We start from the raw sequence: 15,352 nt of genomic DNA, 5'->3' as shown, positions 1-15,352 counted from the left end.
GTGAGACAACCCTCCCTTGGTGGAGCACTACACCAGCGCCTTAAACCTATTCCACTTAACACTAAGAACGTAGACATGACTTTTGTAAGGTACATTTTGGGACTGAATAGCAAGTACCTGTGAGCCAGTACTGATGTAGCATCACTGCAAATATTAGCATATTCAACAAATCGACAGCATGCATACATTTTTCATATTTTAATCAAAGCATGTGCAAGTCTGCAAACTGTTCTAGTTTTGTATTATAGGTTCATATTGGGCACTCAGTCTAAATATCATTACAAGCCAAGCCAAAAGCCCTATTCAAAAGTTCCCTCTAGCCTTAAGGAGAACAAGACAAGTTAAACAATGGGGGAAATTAAGGCTGCCTATACAGTTATCTAGGTTTATGTTGAAGGTGGGAAAGATGCTACGCTTGTTCACGTGAAGTAAAAGTTTATTTTGGTGATAAGTATACATTGAGATAGGAATCTATCACATTAATTTGTCTTATTAATCTGTCGATTAAGATTTAGTTACTTTAACCTGGTATTTGAGGTACTACTTACTCTATGAAGGAACAGGAGGTAAAAAAGGATTGGATCATTCTTGGCACAAAGGCTTAGACACAGATCTCCATGGAGGAGTCTATTACAAACACAAAGAGGGCTATCAGTCTGTCCTGATAACTAAGATTTTTCACACCACTTTTTTCTTATGAATCTCTGGTCTGTCATTCTGAGTGATATATTCAGATAAATGAATGCCAAAAGGTGCATTATATTCAATAATGGGCCTGAGGAGATACAAATAAAGGAGAACTAAAACTTTTTGGGATATGTTGGATATGGCTTTCAAAATTAGATGAGACAGATAGAGGGCTGTCTGAACTACTTTGGAGAGGAGACATGGCAGTCATAGCTGGCCTTAAGCATTGGCCAAGTACGTGGCCACCTAGGGCACTGCTCTAGCAGGGGTACTTTTCCAGTAATCTGGATGGTGTAGGTAGACCAAGATGGGGGGAAAGGGTGGTGTTGGGGACATCGAGGAGACCTTTTGTCTAGGGTACCAGTTGACCAAAGGCCAGTCCTGATAGTGGTCAAATGATAAGGAATTATGACTGATTGCAGTGTGTGTCATCTACATGTTATGTGAAATTTTTTCTTTACTATAAGTAACTATGCTGCATTTTTTTCACATTTAATTTGAGACGATTGACTTTGTACTAGTTGTTAATCTGGTCTAGCCCACACTGGAGCAAATGTGACTCAGTGGAAAATCAAACAACAACACCCAGTTGACATTCACTTACAGTCATCTGCAAGCTTAGATAACCATAGGCTGGGAGTGCTGGCCTGTAGGTCTGAGAAATAAATACAAAACAGGAGAGGACTCAATACTGAGCTCTGTGGTATAGCATTAATAATGATTTTTGTTCCAAAAGTGGCACCTGTATCTCTGACAACATGAATTCTATCAGGCAACTTGATAGCTGTCCTCTGCATAATATAAAGATGAGCATTCAATTTTACAAGTCTGTCAATAATGACTGCATGGGGAATAGTGTGAAGGGCCTTGGCTAGGTCCAGTTATGCTGCAAGTACTGCATACCCACTATCAGCAAAGCTCTGACTACTATCGGCCTTGAATAACATTCCTGAGACATGAATCATGTTATGGCAATATACCTTATTCAGAATATGATTTAACGACTTACTGAGATTACACAAGAGCAAAATTAATCTGGCAGACTGCAAAGCTAACTCAAAATATATAAACAAAGTGCAACAAATCGCAAGATTTTTAGTCGACTGTTACATCATGCAATCGTCATCCAAATAACATCTCAGATGATTACTTTTTAGAAGTATTTCTGAGCAGATTTTCCATTCTCTAATGCATAGTAATTTTTTTTTGTTACACATAGCAGTACTCCTTTCATACAGCATTTGTTATAAACAGGGAAACAAGCACAATGGTTGTCTGTTCAGTTCCATTTTTCAGACAGTTTTATTCAGACTATAATGCTTACAAAGACTATGTTTTCTTACCACAACTTGAAATAAACAGATGTAACATGATATCTGAGATAATGTCACAGAACAAACATATTCTTTTTGACCGAGCTTGCATAGAAGCAATGTCTAAAATAATTCCACTTGTACTTTAGTATTCTATCTGACAGATCTCCGTTTAATTCATTATTTTAATTAATGGATCAAATGTATTTATTTACCCAGGAAAGAAGGTACAGAATATCTGAGGCAGAGCTACGTCTGATAGCCATCTGATCATCCTCATACTCTGACTAGCATCTCAGAAGTACACTTAACTTACCTGCAACAAAATTGCTAGATTTGCATCTAACCTTCCCTACCACTCACACCACTGCCTCTCCTTACAAAATCTCCACTGGTTAGAACTCCATAATCATAGCCGGCCTTAGGCATAGGCCAACTAGGTGGCCGCCTAGGGTGCCAGTCTAGCAGGGGTGTTTTTCCAGTATTTATTTGGTATAGGTAGACCAGGATGGGGGCACCAGGTAATGTGGTGGGGGGTGCCGTGGAGTCCTTTTGCCTAGGGCACCAGTTGACCTAGGGCCGCTCCTGTCCATAATCAATTCCTATTACCTCAACTCCTTCTGACACATACTATCATCCATCAACCAACAGACTGTCCTTCTCTAGCAACCATCACCCCCCCCCCCATATCCTTAATCAGGAACTTAGTAGCTTTGACCAGCACCTCTTTCAAATCACCAAACCTAATAAAGCTATAGGAAAAATGCTTTATAGTCACTCAGTTAGCATCTCTTGGAACCAACTCGCTCTCCAAATAAGAACTATCCAAAATCCATCTAATTTCAAACACACCATAAAGGAATATCTGCTCAACTCCTGGAACTGCCCCTGTAAAGACCCTACTTGAACACTGCCTATACTGCCTCCCCCACCTTGTCTGAATTTCCCTGACTACTCTGCCTCTTCTCCCTCACCTGCTGCCACTTTTTCTCACTGTTACCTATTTCCTATCTGTATATCTAGACTCTCCTGCTCTACAACCCTGCCCTCCCTCTTTACCCCAATCTTCACTCTATACTTCTACCTCCAATCTCTCCCTCCTCTTTCATTCTATACCCCGCCTCTTCACTCCACTTTGTGCACATATCACTCTAACACCTGTATGCCCCTCTATACTAAGGAATAAGTCGACATTTTTCCCAGTCCAAACTATTGATTTTGCATTTCATCTTCCTGTGCTTGTAAGAAACATGATTGTTTATTTCTATGTTTAACGTTTTTGTTTGTTTTGCCTTGCCATACATCGTAAGAAAAAAAAAAAACGATTATCTGTCTATGCAGAGTGCTACCTCCTCTTGATTGCATATTTTAAATGCTGTATTTGAGTGTATATGTAAATACCTTATTGATTGTACAAATGCTTTACTGTAATGGGAGATTTTTCTCCCCGGATCTCTGTAGTTATCTATCTATGCAGTATGCTACCTTCTCTTGGTTGCATATTTTAAATGCTGTATTTGATTGTATATGTAAATACCCTTTTGATTGTAAAAATGCTTTACTTTAATTGGAGCTTTTATCCTTGGGTCTCTGCTGAAAAATGGCACCTGCCCAGCCAGACCAACCTGGTTAACAAATGGCAAATAAATAAATAAATAAATAAATAAATATACTTGAGTGCTACAAATTAACAATGCATGTATTTGCATACATAGGATCATAGGATGTTACTAGGCTAATGGCCTGAGGGCCCTTACAAGCCCAGCCAAATTTACTCTTGTTACCACAATCAGCACCTATTGTCCCTGTCCAAGAGGGACACAGGTAGAACCCCCGGGGTAAATTTATGGTTACCCATCCAATCATCCAGACTACGTTTGAAGAGGACCAATGAGCTGCTCTGTTTGACATGAAGTGGGAGTCTGTTCCAAAGGTGTGGTAACCTCTGGGAGACAAATCTGTCCCTCCAGCAGGTTCTATTGATGTGGCATACCAGGTTTAGGCCCTTAGAGTGAGTAACCCATGTACCATTTGACTTACGGATGTGCAGCATTTCCAGCAAATCAGGGTCAGAGATCACCTTATATGCAAGGCAGAGATCACCTTTGAGTAGTCTGTATGAAACAGAATAAAGTGACAGGGATTTCAGCTGATCCACATAGGGTAGCTGCTGAAGACCTTGAATTTTCCTTGTGAAGAACCTTTGTGATCTCTTCAATTACTGCACGTGCTTTGAAAGATGCATACCAAAAGGGGGATTGTACTCAATTATTGGCCTAATGAGTGAAGAGTACAGGGAGGTGATAACTTCTCCTTTTCTCGAGGCAATGCCCTTACTTATGAGATGTGCCATAGAGAATGCCCTTCTTACCACTGTGGAAACATGGTGATCAAAGGCAAGGTTATAAGTACTCATTCTACATTACCTTCACTATTAAGGTCCTACACATAAAGCAAAGCAAGATCAGAATTACAAATGCTGTAGGTTCATAAGTTCATAGATATGTACTAGGCTAAATGCTCTGAAGGGCCATTTTAAGCTTAGCCAATATCCCAAGCTTAGAATCAAACAGTGAACCTTGTGTCTATAAGGTGAAGACCTTAAACATTATACCAAACACACCCTAGACTTATCTAACAGTTTTCTTTTCTAACCTGAAACAGATGTGTTAGCTATACCCATGGTGAGCTATGAGCTTCTTTGGCTTGTAACTTGCTAAAGTATAGCCAAATGATCTCCAGTTTTATTTCACTATCTGGAATGATTGTACAGTATTTGTATTTTATATTTTTTTCTTTTTCTCATAGATAATGAATACACCTCTCATCTACCTGTGCTTATGTCAAAAAGAGTGATAAGGAGGTAATTAGTCTTAGCTGTGGTTATTAAGATATATTGGGATTTAAATGTGGTTTCCTGAGGAATCTGTCATTAGATGACAACCTTGACAAATATTGATATGTCCCCACAATCGCCAGTATGTGTGAAGGCGAGATAGGTACTATACCCAGCAACAGAAGCAGTGCTTTCATTGCTTTGAAATACTGAAATCATGTATCTGTAACTACACACGTGTATGCAAAGGCCTTAGCCAGAATGTGAAAGCCTTGCTAAGACAGGTGCAGACCATCCCTAAGAAAGCTAAAAGGTTTGTCAGTCATCTCATTCCATGCTCAGACATACTGAATTCTTTTTGAATGACACTAGATACATAGCCAATACTTAAAGCCATGTATCTTATCTTGTTTTTGAATCTCAGCATCATTCTGTGTGATGGCAAAATATGACACAAGACTAGTGTCTCTTTTTACAACTTCTTTTTCTGAAGAACTATAAGTAAGATAACATGATGTTTAGGATATATCTGTTACTGCCGAGAAGGTCAGGTAATTCTAGTGAAAGTACAAGCCTTTTGTAATGATCAATAATTTCTGAAATGGAAGTGGATCTAGTGCTAGAGGTGTGGACTTCTTTCAGGATGACATTCTAAGGGGAACAAGTAGCATGCTAAATATCTGCTCAGGCTCCCAAAATATACTAAAAGATTACTACAAAACTGACCGAGTACCTAAACTTGAGTGGAGGTTCAAATCTACCGATTAAGCCATGCAGCCAATTTATTTATTTAGTTAGTTAGTAAGTTAGTTAGTTATTTTGATTTCTGGGAAACTGCTATCAAAGCACAGCTGTGCATTACAGCATCTTTGAAGAGAGTATGGCCAGCCAGAAGACTGGTACAGAGATAAGTTTAGAAGAGGAGTTTTACAGAAAATATTGCAGTTACATTGGAAGTGCCATCAAGTGTATTTGTGCCCACATAAGAAATGTTAATTAGAAAGACCAGTCCATTAAATAAGTCTGGTTACTCTTCAAATTGCCATGGTGCTTTCATCTGCAAGGAATAGTCTGAGATAGTACAGGAAACCAAACTTCTTCTTAATTATTTTTTGCAATGGTTAGTGCCAGTTTCTGACTAACCTGGAATCCTATATGACTGGTCACTGTTTCAGTTTCAGTGTTTGTATTTACCTTTTCTGTTTAATGTTTTGGGGAAACTGCTAACATCTGGTAGCTGATTCTCATTTAATAATATGGATCTGGTGCACTGACTACAAGCTTATTGAGTGTCAAACATTTTTTTCTCTGTCTTTGAGACAATCTGGGGATTAAATTGCTAAGGAAGTTAAACAGGACCAGAGTCCAGGACGTCCAGGTTGTACCTGTCTGACCTGGTCATGTGCCTGATATGCTCTGTTTACAGAGGATCAAAACAAATCACCTCTGTGGTACTCCTGATGTAAACAAATCCATTAATTTTTTTAGGCTACCTAAATGCACTCTAAATGTTCTTTGTTAAATGCAGTTTTCAAGCCAGATTAAGATATACCAGCTGAAACTATTAGTTTCCATCTTATTTAGGAGAATTTTAGATTTGCAGTTTCCAATATTCTAGAAAGTTTTAGATACATGGATCCTGTTAAGAATATTTTCTCTACAGCCAAGTAAATGTTTTTCTGTTACTGTATAGATTGCTGTTAATATACTATGATGTTTCTGAAGCCATGATGAGCAATAATTGGGCCAGATTAAGTCATAAGTCCCTTTGTATGATTCTATATATCAGGTTTCTATTTCTGTAAGCACTCTTCTCCATACATGGAGAAGATAGCATAGAAGTAAAATTGGGCATGATATCATGAGATGTAAAAGCTTTTTTTCTTTTGCACTATTTCTGTGGACCATCATTCCTCCCCCTGAATGGACCTTAGCTTATTCATTCTCTGTGCACTTAGTATCACCAGCATGGTGATGAAAGCTCTGTTGAAGAGCCATATATCAGGCAGCCAGTAGTGTGCTTTATGCCTTCTCTGCAATCACTGCAATGAGGATTATGGTATTGCCCCTAACTTCTCCCTTCAGCATGGACAGAATGACCCATGTCACAGCAGAAGCCACTCTGTCCACCTCAGATGAGTGCTGTCCAGTAAACCCATGATAACTGCCACCATCTACATAGCTTGATGGCTTAAATGCCCACTCCAGTGCCATAATTTACTTCAGTACCACTCTTCCAAAAAATTGTGATATTGAATGGTTCGAGTCAACCCTCTCCCCCACCAGGATATGCAGACCCATAATTCCTATACCAGCTCCATTATATACACACACATGCTGCTAATAAAACTCAAGTATCATGGGCCATAGTCATGGAGTTAACAATCTATACAATGGAGCTGGCAAACAGGGAGGACAACGTAATTGATGCAAGTAAGCAGAGGTGTGAATTGTAGTAATATTTAGACTATTATTCACATCAGTATGGAAAGACTAAGAGTTCTGAATGTTTAATGGGGTGAAAAGATAAGTATTTTGAATTCACTAAGGCAATTCCTATTTAGTAGTGGTGGGTTTCTAATAATATTTGGTGTCTCCATGTAATATCTTTCCAATAGGATTCTCCAAAATTGCTTTAGTTGATAATCCATAGCATTCTGCTCTAAGATAGGAAATGTTTGTTTCTTTCATTTTCAGCTTATTATTTTCAGGGTTTATTACATTATTTTAACAGGCATTTACTTTAGAGAATTTCCAGGGTCAGCATTGCTCACTTAGATATTTTTGCAGTAGTCAACATATTTTTCTAGTGCTATTATTATTTTAGAATTAAATACTGAGGGAGATATAGGCTGGGTTTTCTGAAAAATAAAAATAACAGTCTAGAATTTGACCTTCCTTTAATTCTATACTCCTTTTACCGTCTGTGACGTGGTAATTTAGGTGATTGAAAGAAAAGAGTAGTTAACATTGGCAGGTGGTCAGTTAATATATTAGGGAGATATTTTACAGATATATACCTGTGGAATATATTAGTTATTAGCAGATCAAGTAATGAACTTCTTTTGTGAGTAAGTTGGTGCAAGTGGAGAGTGAACTAGTTTAATGAGGTTATACAGATTGAGAAATATATGTATATGCTGATTTTTTTAGGCATAATAGGTCAGGGTCAAAACTTTCCAAGATAATAAGATTTCCCTAATAGTTTATTTTCATGCCTTATATATTTGTCCCTAATACTTATGGGTTAGAATGTGGAGGGCTTTATAATACTAACACTGTACATTTGTATGGTTGCTAATTGTAAACAGATATGTTATCCAATTTGGGAAACTTTTATTTATGAAAGCATTTTGTCCTGGGAGTTTAGTTTTTATATGGCCGGGGGGGGGTCTCTACTTACTCTGATTTATGATCATACCTATTATGGAGATATATGTGATACTTTCTTGAATGAATGAAGAACATATGTTGCCCTTTAGCCAAGAATGTCTTACCTCCAGGATGTCAGGATTATTTCCAACAATTTAGGCTTCAAGAAAATCTATTATATTTTTAATATTATGTAGATTTAACTGTACTCAGAGAACAGCACATGCCCCCTACTCTTGTGGATCCATTTATTCCCTATCAGTAACATTTAATTTACTTTTTATATTTTTTTAAAAGATGAGACAAGGGAGAGTTTCCACTTTTTATATAAGCACATTTCTTTCACATGGTTTAATGAAGTTAAGAAAAACTTTTTTTTTCTTATTTGACAAAATGTTATCACATCCCATGCTTTCTTTAGTTCACATGTTATCTCAATCAAAAATTAGTAAATAAAATGGAACAAGCTAGTGAACTCACACTGGAGCATAAAAAATAAATTCACATGAAAAATAAAACTTTCAGATAGCAAACAGCACAAGAAGAACTTTAATAACAATTAAGGTTGAGTACTTTTGTCTATATTAACACAATAGATATCAACAGAAAGATTTAAAAACTTGCTTTTAACTCAAAACAAGTATAAAAAGACATTTACACACACCCGGGCATTGTTGACAAACTCAACAGGTTAGGTACAAACCTGCATGTCACCCAGTGGCTAGCCAACTGGCTCACAGACAGGACCCAGGAAGTTAGAACTGGGGAGTCCACCTCTACAAAGAGACCAGTCGCAAGTGGAGTCCCTCAGGAATCAGTCCTTGGACTGCTCCTTTTTGGCACTTACTTCTTAGATGTCAAGGCCAATGTCAGTGGTCTCTGGCTCACTAAATTTGCAGATGATTGCAAATTAGGAGCTGTCATTGAATCTCTCACTTACATAAATGTTCTCCAGGAGGGACTGACAGACAAACAACTAGTGTCAGAGTCATGGGCTAAAACTAAATGCCAAGAAAAGCATAATAGTATCCTTTGGGAAGTCATCAATCCCTATCTATCATATTGACAACACACCCCTTAGAGTTGACCCAGTAGTCATGGACTTAGGGACACACATAGATAGTACTCTAGCCTTTGATCATCACATGTCTACAGTGGTGAGGAAATCATTCTATGTTGCGCAACCTATAAACAAGGGTATGGCATCTAAGTCCAAGGAAGTCATTGTTCCACTGTAACCGGCATTCATCAGTCCTATCATTGAGTACAATGCCCCCTTTGGTATGTACCTAACCAGGCATATCCAACAACTGGAAGTCCACAGAGGTTTCTCACTAAAGGAATGCAGGGCATATGTAATATGTCCTCTGCAGACCACCTCAAGGCCCTATCCTTGTATTCTGTCTCCTACAGGCTTTTGAGGGGAGAGTTATGCCTGGCATACAGGGCATTGTTAGACATTACTCTGATTGACCTCCTGCATATCCACAAAACAAACACTACCAGAATTACCCATTCTAAAGACTTAAACCTTGCCTGTGATATAAATATGACCTGCTGGAGAGATAGGCATGTATCACAGAGACCACCCCATCTATGGAACAGGCTCCCCATCCATGTGAAGTAGAGTTCCTCCCTAATCCAACTCAAGTGCAACTTGAACAATTGGATGGGAAACTGGAAATTCATCCCTGGTTTTGGCACCTATGTCTCTGATGCAAATAGGTAACCTGTAAATGGTTCATCTCCCAGGCCCATGCTTACACTTATCAAGGGTATCAGAACTTGTCAGAGATTTGGAATGCATGGCTAGACTTAAAAAGGCCCTTGTGGTAATTTGCCTAGTAAACACCTATGAACACACCCTTTTAAGTAACCAATCCAAACATTTAAATCGAAAAAATCAGCAAATTACATTAATAGACTATCAGATGATTTTATTGAACCATTCCAGGCTAATAGTGTTCCAAGTTAAAAAAATATGACAAAAATTAGACCTGACAAGGGTGGAGGACTGGTCATTATAGATGCAATTGATTATACCAGTAGAATGACCTTATTATCATCAGATGGAAACAGTATATCAGGTGGTCTCATTAAGTGAAATTAACACTGCATACAGTACAATTAATGCCTTGTTGGATGAATTATTACTGTTTGAAGACATTAGTCCAAAACTGTACATTTTTTTGAAAGTTTCCTCTCCAATAATCCCTAAAATATTTGGCATTCCAAAGATTCACATCAACAGCAGCACTCCACCCTTATGCCTAATAGTGGCAGCTGCATTACAAAAGTTATCACCTAACCCATCAAAAAAGAGGTGTTATTAGAAGTGAATTTATAAGAGCTTCAAGACTTACTTCAGATGACAATGACTATAAAACACAGTTTTATAAACTAAAGCAAATGTTTCTAGAACATGGGTATCCTGACAACATAATTAACCAACAATATGTGCAAATTTATAATGGAAGGTCTGAGAAGTTTGCTCCTATCGTTAAAAAGGGTTTATTTAATCCAAATCTGCCTGTCCCAAAGAGCAATGCTGATAACAGTACTTGCCAAGACTCATTTAGTTTACATACTTCATGAAACATGATGCTACATTATACTTTAGATTCACGAAATATTCAAAACATCATACTGAAGACTGGTTGATCCTGTATGGAGATAAGAACCACAAAGCATGTTGTGTTAGACTGCCAGTTTTACTTTTAAAAATAGACCAAACGTGAAAGGAATATTGGAGAGACCTTTTAAAACATGTTACAATAGCTTGATTAAAACCAGGAAATGCGGTCGTTATAATCATTGCCTGTACATTGACTTTGAATTTGAAGGCAAACTTTTTAATAAAGTGAATAAATGGCTGACTAAAGGTAAATACTTTTGTTATACTGACAAGGTGGTCTATTTAGCAAGGTGCTGTTCCTGCCCCACGTTTTTATGAGGGAAAGATGAACAATGGGCTTAACAAACGGATTTATTGTCGCCTTTATAGTATTAACAAAAATGATAACTAGAGTGCCTGGCTAGACATTCAGTTATGTATACCAACTTTAGGATGTTTACATTTTCCATTTTAGAAAGGATTCAGTCAGATCTGTACAGTGGGGATTAGCAAAATTGTTTATTACATAGAGAGATGGTATGGCAGTTATGCCTTGATGCTACGAGTCCACCTGGTTTAACCAAAGCCATCTCCATTACATGTGAATTGAAAAGTAGAGCTTTAAAGTTAGGATTTAGCTGCTAATGTCACATTATTTATTATTCTAGTTTTTTATTTGCACTTGTATTTTTGTCATAATGTTTAACTTGGAACTCTAATAACCAGGAATGGTCCAATGAAATCATCCTATCATCAGTCTATTAATTTAATCGGTTGATTTTTGGATTTAAATATTCAGACTGGTTATTAAAAAGGGTGTGTGTGTGTGTTTCAATGTCTTTTTATATCTGTTTTAATCTAAAAGCAAGTTTTTGAATGGTTCTGATGGTGTCTATTGCATTGATATAGATATAAGTGCTCAACTTTAATTGTTATTAAAGTTCTTCTTGTGCCATTTGCTATCAGCAAATGTTAACAAAGAAACACAAATAACTAAACCTATAATTATTGTAACTATGCATACACACTATATACAAAATGAGTCCTTTTTTTATAACAATCAATATGTCATGGGTTGTTGGATATTCTGCCAAACTACAAATTGTTCAACAGTATGCTTGGGTGCATTAGGACATCAAATGGAGTTCCTGAGTGCATTTTATTTTGAAATCCAAAAGTTTAAAGATTGTGGTGTTAGTAAGCAGAGCAGGGTGGAAAAGCATGTGTGAATGTTTTGTGTATTAAGGTTAGAGTTAGAGCTAAGTAAGGGGATACATTTTTGTGGTGCTTATGTGCAATCATTTCACCTTAGAATGAAATGCTTAAACATTAAGACTGGGATAGATTTAGTGGTGTGGTGCATGCATGTGTGTGTATGTTTTGGAGCACATGGGTCCAATGGCAATTTGTTTGACAGAGCATTTTTGTAAATTTTTGAGTGTGCGTGTGTGTATGTACTTGTGTCTGTCTATGTTTACTGGTTAGGATTAGAGAAATAGATTAGAATTTAGTTTTGTTTATGTGTGTGTGTGTGTGTGTGTGTGTGTGTGTGTGTGTGTGTGTGTGTGTGTGTGTGTGTGTGTGTGTGTGTGTGTATGTGTGTGCGTGTGTGTGTATGTGTGTTTTTCTAACAATCTTTTGGATTAGGGTAAGGGGCAGGAGCAAAGCCCCTCTGATCACCATGCATGCTAATCATAACCCTGTGCTTACCCCTGCCCCTAACCCTGTACATTAACTTATGAAATCTCTTTTCCATAACAGAATTAGAATTTCTATTCAAATTTAGTCTGAGAATATTTTTATGGTTTCAGATTAGCAATCAGAAAAAGAAGCTACTTGTTTCCTTTTATGATCCCTTGGTTTTGAAAGGGTTTTTTTGTTGTTATTCTTTTATATTTTCTTTCAAACTGCCAGCATCAATGTAGTTTGCAATTATGCCTGTGCTGTTAACTGTCTTGTTGTACTTTTTGCAATACATTATTAGTCATTTTTCATAATTCTTAACTTCTACAAAATGCCACTTTCATATTTATCTAATAATGAATAAAGTTTTCACCAGAATTTTAAATTTTATCACGAGATTTTGCTTTTGACTTTAATATATCAATCTCTGTCATCTAATAATATTAGTAGATTAATACATTTGGTTATTGTTCAAGAATAGCATATTTTCTTTTTCTCATAATTGCTTTGCTTTTTATAGCTAATAAGAACAAAAACACAGCATATTGGTAATTTCTTATATAACAAGATATAAGGCCAGACTTCAGTAATACTCGCTGAATCTGGCACATTTGTCAATATTAGTGCAAAACTTGTGGATAAGCCTATAATATGCAAATATGCCTCAATGAACCTAGATTATGTTGGCACAAAACAGAACTAAGCAGCAGCATCAGTGCACTGTCAAACAGTCACAGCCACTCCGTAATTCGTGAAAACTATCTCATAACGCTTAATGTACATTAACGAAAGCTATGGAAATTATACAAGCTGCATGACATTAATGCAAGCTGCATGACATTTGAAAGTAAGACATATTTGCAGTAATCCCTCCAGTAAGCCCAGAGGCAACTATAAATGTCTCTGTAAGTTGTGCACTAATAAAATACAATTGCAGGAAATTACAGATTCTGATGGAATCCATAAAATTTTGAATTAAAAAATTAATAAATGTGAAGGATAATCATGGACACTTCAAAAGAGCTAATAGTAGCTAATCTTTATTGGCCTAACAAGAAACTATAAGAAAGCAATGTCAATACGCATGCACACACCAGTGACATGAAATAATATACGTTCTGAAATCTACAGTTAATGCTATATAACTACTATCAGGTTGTGCATATGATGTACAACAAATTACTCTGGGTAATATGTAACGCACAAGTATAACAAGAACAAGGATGCATTGCAAGCAGTAATCAGCAACTTGTATGCAGATGTCCTGCATTTGTATAATGGCATAGGGTTGACACAAGTTGACCTTTTAACAAAACAATTGCATAAACATGGACAATAATTCAAAGGAAGATGAACATTTACCATGCATATGTGCAAGATAGATGCCATACCTACAAAGGGGAAGGGTGGGGGACAAATGGACCCACATCAAGGAGGACATGCCAGCAAAGCTAAGTAAGCAAATAATAAAGCAGGACAACACTATGTAAGGAGACACATTGCAAATGAATGTGTATACCACATAGGGTGGTGTTGAAGTCAATTCAACCTACATTGAAGCAAATGGCAAATTTATGTCACATGGGCAGACTCCATTGCCAGCATCAACAAAAATGGTCATACTTAAATCACGCACACAGTATTGTGCAATCATATAACAAGAGGTATAGGTAAACAGGCTAAGAATTGGCATCACATACACATATATACCGTCATGCCAATGTACAACATGTGGAATAAACACCATGGTTATGACTGAGCAAAGGACAGTCTTGTAAACAACAGTACAGTACATTAACATGAAATCAATGACTGTTCACAGTCCCAAAGTACAATGAGGTTTCTGTATTGATCAGAATATGTGCATAGACATGTACATAAATCAGTGCATATGTACAACATTTGCCGAAATATGGGCATGTATGTGAATATGGAATGTATGTGAAATGTAACATAGGCAAAAGAAGTCATACTTTAATGTCACTATATAAATCATTGTACCAAGGTGTATGCATGAACTGTACAGTGGTGGTTTATACATTCTGTAAAGTAGGACTGCACGTGTATAGCAGACACAGTTATATGATACAAAATAGCACCATCATTGCCAATACATGCCACATACAAAGAGAAAAGAGGCAAGGACATGCCCTGCTGTTGAACAAAAGTGACATGGCAACCCATAAATCATACCCATTTCACAGTGTTATTTATGGAATATGGGCAAAATTTTGTTTGTAAGTTGCTGTCAATCCCACAGGTGTATACAGTGGAAATCTTGCATCAGTAGCAGAATGTTAACTGCAAAATGCATAACTGTGGCATACAGTGCCGCAGTACATTGGCCATGAAAACAATATGCTGCACTGTATGAATAGGAATTCACCCATACAGACATACATGTAATGAATAACACACTTGCCCACATGGAGCAATGTATATATCAGGTGCAGAAACTCATGGAAATCAGCATGATGACTGCATTTCTAATGTGGTAATGGGTGTCATGCATACATTACAACATAATGTAAAATGTCACACGACATCTGCAGTGTACAGTTGGCCATGTGTCAAATAAGAATGGCAGCAAAATGATACGCATGTACAAGTGTACCTATATAGACTAGCTGTTTATATGTCAAACACCATTGTGGCAGCAGTATGCAAGTGGATCACACAGACAATACTTAGGGTGCTGAGGGCTCACCCAGATGGGTGTGAAAATCACAAATGATCTCTGGGTCTATTTTCCTTAAATGAGTCCTGCATGGCCCGTGCCATATCCTGGATGAAATTCACCTTCATGTCCCTCATCTGTGTCTGAAAGACATCTGTTATCACCTCTTG

Source organism: Protopterus annectens, chromosome 3.part0 (assembly GCF_019279795.1).
Source record: "Protopterus annectens isolate FY-2018-M chromosome 3.part0, PAN1.0, whole genome shotgun sequence".
In the NCBI taxonomy this organism is placed as follows: Eukaryota; Metazoa; Chordata; order Ceratodontiformes; family Protopteridae; genus Protopterus; species Protopterus annectens.
This window is presented reverse-complemented; position numbering follows the sequence as displayed.